This window comes from Taudactylus pleione, unplaced genomic scaffold, assembly GCF_031769625.1.
Source record: "Taudactylus pleione unplaced genomic scaffold, aTauple2 ptg000225l, whole genome shotgun sequence".
Classification (NCBI taxonomy): domain Eukaryota; kingdom Metazoa; phylum Chordata; class Amphibia; order Anura; family Myobatrachidae; genus Taudactylus; species Taudactylus pleione.
In genome coordinates, this window is record NW_028284627.1 from 10705513 (window position 1) to 10717625 (window position 12113).

A 12113-nucleotide genomic window follows, 5' to 3' on the forward strand; every position below is an offset into this window, starting at 1 on the left:
ATAATGCATGCTTCTAGTCTGGTCGTATGTGTTTACCATGTCTGTATCCCTTTAATTGAAACCACCATTGCCTATAACAGTGCTGTGATTTTCTTTAATTGTTCGAATTAGTATTTTCCTCAGTAATTATAACTGATTCAACATAAAAAGCCCAATATGTTGTTCAGCTGCACATCCAACACGGAAATTAAATACATTGTAACATTCTATTGCTTCCATTTACCAAGTGCTTGCTGCTCAATTAATTAGTTCCCTGCCTGCTGTTTGTTCCCTGCTAATTTCTCATTTCAGCTGCAACATACTATTGATTCACTATACACTATTTCCAATAAATCCTTGGGTCCTGACTTTCTTATATATTTCTTATCTATTTATTGTATTTAATATATTGATATGACAGATCTTCCGGTACCAACACAAATCCCTGATCCAGTCTAATTTGACAGGTCACCCATATCCTGCATACATTTCCAATTAATTTATTTTTATTTATCAAGGCCCACTGGGAGGGTGGGGAGAGGGGAAGCGTATTGATCTTTAATATGCAATACAATAAATTGTGAGACAGGCAGACTGTCACATAATGATTTAATGGAAACAAGAAATTACCAATGAATAAACAGTAAACTAATGAATTCATCACGGTGGATTGAGTGGTGCAGGACAAGCAATTAACAAGGAGGTGTCAATCAATAAGAGATTACAGAAAGCGTATAGGGAATCAATAGTAAATTGTAGCTGAAATTAAAAATTAGCAGAGAACCAACAGCAGGTGGTGAACTAAGTAATGTGTATGGTCTCATCGGTGAAACAGAAGCCCCTAGAAGAGTATGTTATACAGAAATCATATTTCCAGAGTTCCTTCCAGACAAGGTTCCGGCAGTGGTTTCCAAACTGGGTGCAATGGGGCACTTGAAGGGGTGTCACAGGTTGTGGTCCATGAACAAACCAAATAATTTATGGTAAATGTGATTGGCAAAATCAGAAAATTTGACACAATCTGAAAATTTATGGACAGACAGAAGTGTAACAATTTACTTATACCCCTTTTACACTGCTGCAATAACCCAGGTTATTGCTGGGTCTTCCTGGGTAGAGGATTGGTGGAAAAGAGTCCCTGAAAAATAACCCAGGTCAAGTTACCTGGGAATCCAACCCAGGTAGCTACCAGGGATAGACCTGGGATGGACCTGGGTAATGGTACAGTGTAAATGGAGCGGCACGGGTCATGCCTAAAATAAGCTGATTGGTAGCTGTGGAGCAGTCACCTCCCACTTTTTATGACCTCACAAGTTTAGCAGGGCAGACCCGGGTTCAGTGTGAATGGGGCTGACCCAGGAATAACCCGGATCGAAGGAGCAGAAGTGTAACAATTTACTTATACCCCTTTTACACTGCTGCAATAACCCAGGTTATTGCTGGGTCTTCCTGGGTAGAGGATTGGTGGAAAAGAGTCCCTGAAAAATAACCCAGGTCAAGTGACCTGGGAATCCAACCCAGGTAGCTACCAGGGATAGACCTGGGATGGACCTGGGTAATGGTACAGTGTAAATGGAGCGGCACGGGTCATGCCTAAAATAAGCTGATTGGTAGCTGTGGAGCAGTCACCTCCCACTTTTTATGACCTCACAAGTTTAGCAGGGCAGACCCGGGTTCAGTGTGAATGGGGCTGACCCAGGAATAACCCGGATCGAAGGAGCAGTGTAAACACGGTGTGACCCGGGTTTTGGGTGGAAAATGGGTATAAATTAGGGGTGTGCACCGGCCACTTTTCGTGTTTTGTGTTTTGGTTTTGGATCTGGATCTTTCTTCGTGTTTTGGATCTGGATTGGTTTTGCCAAAACCACGCTTCCGTGTTTTGGGTTCTGGGTTTTGTGTTTTGGATCTGTATTTTTTTGAAAAAAAGCATAAAAACAGCTAAAATCACATAATTTGTGGGTTTTTCTGCTCCTATGCTATTATTAACCTCAATTACCTTAATTTCCACTCATTTCCAGTCTATTCTGAACACCTCACACCTCACAATAGTGTTTTTATGTCCAAAAGGTTGCACCGAGGTAGCTGGATGACTATGCTAAGAGATACGAGTGGGCGGCACAAACACGTGGTCCATCTAGGAGTGGCACTGCAGTGGCAGACAGGATGGCAGTTTGAAAAACTAGGCCCCAAACTATACATAATGCAAAGAAAAAAAAGAGGTGCAAGATGGAATTGTCCTTGGGCCCTCCCACCCACCCTTATGGACATGCACACTTTAAGAAACCAAACATCTCAGCGCCAGGGTCTGCCACACGACTGTGGCTGAAATGATTGGTTCGTTTGGGCCCCCACAAAAAAAGCTGGCAATTAATCTGTCCCTGCACAAACTGGCTCTACGGAGGCAAGATGTCGTCCTCATCCTCCTCATCCACCGATTCCTCACCCTCTTCAGTGTTGTGTACATCCTCATCCTCACAGAGTATTAATTCGTCCCCGCTGGAATCCACAACCACAGGACCCTCTGTACGTTCTGGAGGCTGGTCTCCCTGGAAGAGTTGATAATTCATTTTATGAACATCATCTTCTCCACATTTTGTGGAAGCTACCTCCAATGCCTTTTGCTGACAAGGTTCCCGGCTGCACTAAACACTCTTACGGAGTACACACTGGAGGGGGGGCAACTCAGGTAAAATAGAGCCAGTTTGTACAGGGACCTCCAAATTGCTTCTTTTTCCTGCCAGTACAGGTACGGACTGTCTGACATGCCTACTTGGATGCTGTCACCAATGTAATCCTTTAACAGATAGACGCACGCTTGTCGCTGCTGCTTTGAGGATGCAAGTGCAGCTACAGCCCACACAATTCACAAAGACAGAAAAAAGAAGATGAATATTTTTATTGTTTGTGTAGCACACTTTGAGGGTGTCACCACCCTTTAAAAGACAGACGCACGCTTGTGGCTGCTGCTTTGAGGATGCAAGTGCAGCTACAGCCCACACAATTCACAAAGACAGAAAAAAAAAGAATATTTTTATTGTTTGTGTAGCACACTTTGAGGGTGTCACCACCCTTTAACAGACAGACGCACGCTTGTCGCTGCTGCTTTGAGGATGCAAGTGCGGCTACAGCCCACACAATTCACAAAGACAGAAAAAAAAGAACAATATTTTTAACAGACAGACGCACGCTTGTCGCTGCTGCTTTGAGGATGCAAGTGCAGCTACAGCCCACACAATTCACAAAGACAGAAAAAAAAAGAAGAATATTTTTATTGTTTGTGTAGCACACTTTGAGGGTGTCACCACCCTTTAACACACAATTCACAAAAACAGAAAAAAAAGAACAATATTTTTATTGTTTGTGTAGCACACTTTGAGGGTGTCACCACCCTTTAACAGACAGACGCACGCTTGTCGCTGCTGCTTTGAGGATGCAAGTGCAGCTACAGCCCACACAATTCACAAAGACAGAAAAAAAAGAAGAATATTTTTATTGTTTGTGTAGCACACTTTGAGGGTGTCACCACCCTTTAACAGACAGATGCACGCTTGTCGCTGCTGCTTTGAGGATGCAAGTGCGGCTACAGCCCACACAATTCACAAAGACAGAAAAAAAAGAACAATATTTTTATTGTTTGTGTAGCACACTTTGAGGGTGTCACCACCCTTTAACAGACAGACGCACGCTTGTCACTGCTGCTTTAAGGATGCAGGTGTGGCTACAGCCCACACATTTCACAAAGACAGAAAAAAAAAGAACAATATTTTTATTGTTTGTGTAGCACACTTTGAGGGTGTCACCACCCTTTAACAGACAGACGCACGCTTGTCGCTGCTGCTTTAAGGATGCAGGTGCGGCTACAGCCCACACATTTCACAAAGACAGAAAGAAAAAGAACAATATTTTTATTGTTTGTGTAGCACACTTTGAGGGTGTCACCACCCTTTAACAGACAGACGCACGCTTGTCGCTGCTTTAAGGATGCAGGTGCGGCTACAGCCCACACATTTCACAAAGACAGAAAAAAAAGAACAATATTTTTATTGTTTGTGTAGCACACTTTGAGGGTGTCACCACCCCTTAACAGACAGACTCACACTTGTCGCTGCTGCTTTGAGGATGCAAGTGCAGCTATAGCCCACACAATTCACAAAGACAGAAAAAAAAAGAAGAATATTTTTATTGTTTGTGTAGCACACTTTGAGGGTGTCACCACCCTTTAACAGACAGACGCACGCTTGTCGCTGCTGCTTTGAGGATGCAAGTGCGGCTACATCGCACACAAGTCACAAACACATTAAAAAAATAGTTTTTTATTTTTTGGAGCACTTTGAGAGTTACACCACCCTTTAACAGACAGACGCACACTTGTCGCTGCTGCTTTGAGTATGCAAGTGCGGCTACAGCCCACACAATTCACAAAGACAGAAAAAAAAGAAGAATATTTTTATTGTTTGTGTAGCACACTTTGAGGGTGTCACCACCCTTTAACAGACAGACGCACGCTTGTCGCTGCTGCTTTAAGGATGCAGGTGCGGCTACAGCCCACACATTTCACAAAGACAGAAAAAAAAGAACAATATTTTAATTGTTTGTGTAGCACACTTTGAGGGTGTCACCACCCTTTAACAGACAGACGCATGCTTGTCACTGCTGCTTTGAGGATGCAAGTGTGGCTACAGCCCACACAATTCACAAAGACAGAAAAAAAAGAACAATATTTTTATTGTTTGTGTAGCACACTTTGTGGGTGTCACCACCCTTTAACAGACAGACACACGCTTGTCGCTGCTGCTTTAAGGATGCAGGTGCGGCTACAGCCCACACATTTCACAAAGACAGAAAAAAAAAGAACAATATTTTTATTGTTTGTGTAGCACACTTTGAGGGTGTCACCACCCTTTAACAGACAGACGCACGCTTGTCGCTGCTGCTTTGACGATGCAAGTGCAGCTACAGCCCACACAATTCACAAAGACAGAAAAAAAAGAAGAATATTTTTATTGTTTGTGTAGCACACTTTGAGGGTGTCACCACCCTTTAACAGACAGACGCACGCTTGTCGCTGCTGCTTTAAGGATGCAGGTGCGGCTACAGCCCACACATTTCACAAAGACTGAAAAAAAAGAACAATATTTTAATTGTTTGTGTAGCACACTTTGAGGGTGTCACCACCCTTTAACAGACAGACGCATGCTTGTCGCTGCTGCTTTGAGGATGCAAGTGTGGCTACAGCCCACACAATTCACAAAGACAGAAAAAAAAGAACAATATTTTTATTGTTTGTGTAGCACACTTTGTGGGTGTCACCACCCTTTAACAGACAGACACACGCTTGTCGCTGCTGCTTTAAGGATGCAGGTGCGGCTACAGCCCACACATTTCACAAAGACAGAAAAAAAAAGAACAATATTTTTATTGTTTGTGTAGCAGACTTTGAGGCTGTAACCACCCTTTAACAGACAGACGCACGCTTGTCGCTGCTGCTTTGACGATGCAAGTGCAGCTACAGCCCACACAATTCACAAAGACAGAAAAAAAAGAAGAATATTTTTATTGTTTGTGTAGCACACTTTGAGGGTGTCACCACCCTTTAACAGACAGACGCACGCTTGTCGCTGTTGCTTTGAGGATGCAAGTGTGGCTACATCGCACACAAGTCACAAACACATAAAAAAAATTGTTTTTTATTTTTTGGAGCACTTTGAGAGTTACACCACCCTTTAACAGACTGACGCACGCTTGTCGCTGCTGCTTTGAGGATGTAAGTGCGGCTACAGCCCACACAATTCACAAAGACAGAAAAAAAAGAAGAATATTTTTATTGTTTGTGTAGCACACTTTGAGGGTGTCACCACCCTTTAACAAACAGACGCACGCTTGTCGCTGCTGCTTTGAGGATGCAAGTGCGGCTACAGCCCACACAATTCACAAAGACAGAAAAAAAAAGAACAATATTTTTATTGTTTGTGTAGCATACTTTGAGGGTGTCACCACCGTTTAACAGACAGACGCACGCTTGTCGCTGCTGCTTTAAGGATGCAGGTGCGGCTACAGCCCACACAATTCACAAAGACAGAAAAAAAAAGAACAATATTTTTATTGTTTGTGTAGCACACTTTGAGGGTGTCACCACCCTTTAACAGACAGACGCACGCTTGTCGCTGCTGCTTTGAGGATGCAAGTGCGCTACAGCCCACACAATTCACAAAGACAGAAAAAAAAAGAACAATATTTTTATTGTTTGTGTAGCACACTTTGAGGGTGTCACCACCCTTTAACAGACAGACGCACGCTTGTCGCTGCTGCTTTGAGGATGCAAGTGTGGCTACAGCCCACACAATTCACAAAGACAGAAAAAAAAGAAGAATATTTTTATTGTTTGTGTAGCACACTTTGAGGGTGTCACCACCCTTTAACAGACAGAAGCACGCTTGTCACTGCTGCTTTAAGGATGCAGGTGTGGCTACAGCCCACACAATTCACAAAGACAGAAAAAAAAGAAGAATATTTTTATTGTTTGTGTAGCACACTTTGAGGGTGTCACCACCCTTTAACAGACAGACGCACGGTTGTCGCTGCTACTTTGAGGATGCAAGTGCGGCTACAGCCCACACAATTCACAAAGACAAAAAAAAAAAAGAACAATATTTTTAACAGACAGACGCACGCTTGTCGCTGCTGCTTTGAGGATGCAAGTGCAGCTACAGCCCACACAATTCACAAAGACAGAAAAAAAAGAAGAATATTTTTATTGTTTGTGTAGCACACTTTGAGGGTGTCACCACCCTTTAACAGACAGATGCACGCTTGTCGCTGCTGCTTTGAGGATGCAAGTGCGGCTACAGCCCACACAATTCACAAAGACAGAAAAAAAAGAACAATATTTTTATTGTTTGTGTAGCACACTTTGAGGGTGTCACCACCCTTTAACAGACAGACGCACGCTTGTCGCTGCTGCTTTAAGTATCCAGGTGCGGCTACAGCCAACACATTTCACAAAGACAGAAAAAAAAAGAACAATATTTTTATTGTTTGTGTAGCACACTTTGAGGGTGTCAACACCCTTTAACAGACAGACGCACGCTTGTCGCTGCTGCTTTAAGGATGCAGGTGCGGCTACAGCCCACACATTTCACAAAGACAGAAAAAAAAAGAAGAATATTTTTATTGTTTGTGTAGCACACTTTGAGGGTGTCACCACCCTTTAACAAACAGACACACGCTTGTCGCTGCTGCTTTGAGGATGCAAGTGCAGCTACAGCCCACACAATTCACAAAGACAGAAAAAAAAGAAGAATATTTTTATTGTTTGTGTAGCACACTTTGAGGGTGTCACCACCCTTTAACAGACAGACGCACGCTTGTCGCTGCTGCTTTGAGGATGCAAGTGCGGCTACAGCCCATACAATTCACAAAGACAGAAAAAAAAAGAACAATATTTTTAACAGACAGACGCACGCTTGTCGCTGCTACTTTGAGGATGCAAGTGCAGCTACAGCCCACACAATTCACAAAGACAGAAAAAAAGAAGAATATTTTTATTGTTTGTGTAGCACACTTTGAGGGTGTCACCACCCTTTAACACACAATTCACAAAGACAGAAAAAAAAAGAACAATATTTTTATTGTTTGTGTAGCACACTTTGAGGGTGTCACCACCCTTTAACAGACAGACGCACGCTTGTCGCTGCTACTTTGAGGATGCAAGTGCGGCTACAGCCCACACAATTCACAAAGACAGAAAAAAAAAAGAACAATATTTTTAACAGACAGACGCACGCTTGTCGCTGCTGCTTTGAGGATGCAAGTGCAGCTACAGCCCACACAATTCACAAAGACAGAAAAAAAAGAAGAATATTTTTATTGTTTGTGTAGCACACTTTGAGGGTGTCACCACCCTTTAACAGACAGATGCACGCTTGTCGCTGCTGCTTTGAGGATGCAAGTGCGGCTACAGCCCACACAATTCACAAAGACAGAAAAAAAAGAACAATATTTTTATTGTTTGTGTAGCACACTTTGAGGGTGTCACCACCCTTTAACAGACAGACGCATGCTTGTCGCTGCTGCTTTAAGGATCCAGGTGCGGCTACAGCCCACACATTTCACAAAGACAGAAAAAAAGAACAATATTTTTAATGTTTGTGTAGCACACTTTGAGGGTGTCACCACCCTTTAACAGACAGACGCACGCTTGTCGCTGCTGCTTTAAGGATGCAGGTGCGGCTACAGCCCACACATTTCACAAAGACAGAAAAAAAGAAGAAGAATATTTTTATTGTTTGTGTAGCACACTTTGAGGGTGTCACCACCCTTTAACAGACAGACGCATGCTTGTCGCTGTTGCTTTGAGGATGCAAGTCCGGCTACATCGCACACAAGTCACAAACACATTAAAAAAAATAGTTTTTTATTTTTTGGAGCACTTTGAGAGTTACACCACCCTTTAACAGACAGACGCACGCTTGTCGCTGCTGCTTTGAGGATGCAAGTGCGGCTACAGCCCACACAATTCACAAAGACAGAAAAAAAGAACAATATTTTTATTGTTTGTGTAGCACACTTTGAGGGTGTCACCACCCTTTAACAGACAGACGCACGCTTGTCGCTGCTGCTTTGAGGATGCAAGTGCGGCTACAGCCCACACAATTCACAAAGACAGAAAAAAAAGAACAATATTTTTATTGTTTGTGTAGCACACTTTGAGGGTGTCACCACCCTTTAACAGACAGACGCACGCTTGTCGCTGCTGCTTTAAGGATGCAGGTGCGGCTACAGCCCACACATTTCACAAAGACAGAAAAAAAAAGGACAATATTTTTATTGTTTGTGTAGCACACTTTGAGGGTGTCACCACCCTTTAACAGACAGATGCACGCTTGTCGCTGCTGCTTTGAGGATGCAAGTTCGGCTACAGCCCACACAATTCACAAAGACAGAAAAAAAAGAACAATATTTTTATTGTTTGTGTAGCACACTTTGAGGGTGTCACCACCCTTTAACAGACAGACGCACGGTTGTCGCTGCTGCTTTATGGATGCAGGTGCGGATACAGCCCACACATTTCACAAAGACAGAAAAAAAAGAAGAATATATTTATTGTTTGTGTAGCACACTTTGAGGGTGTCACCACCCTTTAACAGACAGACGCACGCTTGTCGCTGCTGCTTTAAGGATGCAGGTGCGGCTACAGCCCACACATTTCACAAAGACAGAAATAAAAAGAAGAATATTTTTATTGTTTGTGTAGCACACTTTGAGGGTGTCACCACCCTTTAACAGACAGACGCACGCTTGTCGCTGATGCTTTAAGGAAGCAGGTGCGGCTACAGCCCACACATTTCACAAAGACAGGAAAAAAAAGAAGAATATTTTTATTGTTTGTGTAGCACACTTTGAGGGTGTCACCACCCTTTAACAGACAGACGCACGCTTGTCGCTGCTGCTTTGACGATGCAAGTGCAGCTACAGCCCACACAATTCACAAAGACAGAAAAAAAAGAAGAATATTTTTATTGTTTGTGTAGCACACTTTGAGGGTGTCACCACCCTTTAACAGACAGACGCACGCTTGTCGCTGCTGCTTTGAGGATGCAAGTGCGGCTACAGCCCACACAATTCACAAAGACAGAAAAAAAAAGAACAATATTTTTAACAGACAGACGCACGCTTGTCGCTGCTACTTTGAGGATGCAAGTGCAGCTACAGCCCACACAATTCACAAAGACAGAAAATAAAGAAGAATATTTTTATTGTTTGTGTAGCACACTTTGAGGGTGTCACCACCCTTTAACACACAATTCACAAAGACAGAAAAAAAAAGAACAATATTTTTATTGTTTGTGTAGCACACTTTGAGGGTGTCACCACCCTTTAACAGACAGACGCACGCTTGTCGCTGCTGCTTTGAGGATGCAAGTGCGGCTACAGCCCACACAATTCACAAAGACAGAAAAAAAAAGAACAATATTTTTAACAGACAGACGCACGCTTGTCGCTGCTGCTTTGAGGATGCAAGTGCAGCTACAGCCCACACAATTCACAAAGACAGAAAAAAAAGAAGAATATTTTTATTGTTTGTGTAGCACACTTTGAGGGTGTCACCACCCTTTAACAGACAGATGCACGCTTGTCGCTGCTGCTTTGAGGATGCTAGTGCGGCTACAGCCCACACAATTCACAAAGACAGAAAAAAAAGAACAATATTTTTATTGTTTGTGTAGCACACTTTGAGGGTGTCACCACCCTTTAACAGACAGAAGCACGCTTGTCACTGCTGCTTTAAGGATGCAGGTGTGGCTACAGCCCACACATTTCACAAAGACAGAAAAAAAAAAGAACAATATTTTTATTGTTTGTGTAGCACACTTTGAGGGTGTCACCACCCTTTAACAGACAGACGCACGCTTGTCGCTGCTGCTTTAAGGATGCAGGTGTGGCTACAGCCCACACATTTCACAAAGACAGAAAAAAAAAGAACAATATTTTTATTGTTTGTGTAGCACACTTTGAGGGTGTCACCACCCTTTAACAGACAGACGCACGCTTGTCGCTGCTTTAAGGATGCAGGTGCGGCTACAGCCCACACATTTCACAAAGACAGAAAAAAAAGAACAATATTTTTATTGTTTGTGTAGCACACTTTGAGGGTGTCACCACCCCTTAACAGACAGACTCACACTTGTTGCTGCTGCTTTGAGGATGCAAGTGCAGCTATAGCCCACACAATTCACAAAGACAGAAAAAAAAAGAAGAATATTTTTATTGTTTGTGTAGCACACTTTGAGGGTGTCACCACCCTTTAACAGACAGACGCACGCTTGTCGCTGCTGCTTTGAGGATGCAAGTGCGGCTACATCGCACACAAGTCACAAACACATTAAAAAAATAGTTTTTTATTTTTTGGAGCACTTTGAGAGTTACACCACCCTTTAACAGACAGACGCACACTTGTCGCTGCTGCTTTGAGTATGCAAGTGCGGCTACAGCCCACACAATTCACAAAGACAGAAAAAAAAGAAGAATATTTTTATTGTTTGTGTAGCACACTTTGAGGGTGTCACCACCCTTTAACAGACAGACGCACGCTTGTCGCTGCTGCTTTAAAAATGCAGGTGCGGCTACAGCCCACACATTTCACAAAGACAGAAAAAAAAGAACAATATTTTAATTGTTTGTGTAGCACACTTTGAGGGTGTCACCACCCTTTAACAGACAGACGCATGCTTGTCGCTGCTGCTTTGAGGATGCAAGTGTGGCTACAGCCCACACAATTCACAAAGACAGAAAAAAAAGAACAATATTTTTATTGTTTGTGTAGCACACTTTGTGGGTGTCACCACCCTTTAACAGACAGACACACGCTTGTCGCTGCTGCTTTAAGGATGCAGGTGCGGCTACAGCCCACACATTTCACAAAGACAGAAAAAAAAAGAACAATATTTTTATTGTTTGTGTAGCACACTTTGAGGGTGTCACCACCCTTTAACAGACAGACGCACGCTTGTCGCTGCTGCTTTGACGATGCAAGTGCAGCTACAGCCCACACAATTCACAAAGACAGAAAAAAAAGAAGAATATTTTTATTGTTTGTGTAGCACACTTTGAGGGTGTCACCACCCTTTAACAGACAGACGCACGCTTGTCGCTGCTGCTTTAAGGATGCAGGTGCGGCTACAGCCCACACATTTCACAAAGACTGAAAAAAAAGAACAATATTTTAATTGTTTGTGTAGCACACTTTGAGGGTGTCACCACCCTTTAACAGACAGACGCATGCTTGTCGCTGCTGCTTTGAGGATGCAAGTGTGGCTACAGCCCACACAATTCACAAAGACAGAAAAAAAAGAACAATATTTTTATTGTTTGTGTAGCACACTTTGTGGGTGTCACCACCCTTTAACAGACAGACACACGCTTGTCGCTGCTGCTTTAAGGATGCAGGTGCGGCTACAGCCCACACATTTCACAAAGACAGAAAAAAAAAGAACAATATTTTTATTGTTTGTGTAGCAGACTTTGAGGGTGTAACCACCCTTTAACAGACAGACGCACGCTTGTCGCTGCTGCTTTGACGATGCAAGTGCAGCTACAGCCCACACAATTCACAAAGACAGAAAAAAAAGAAGAAT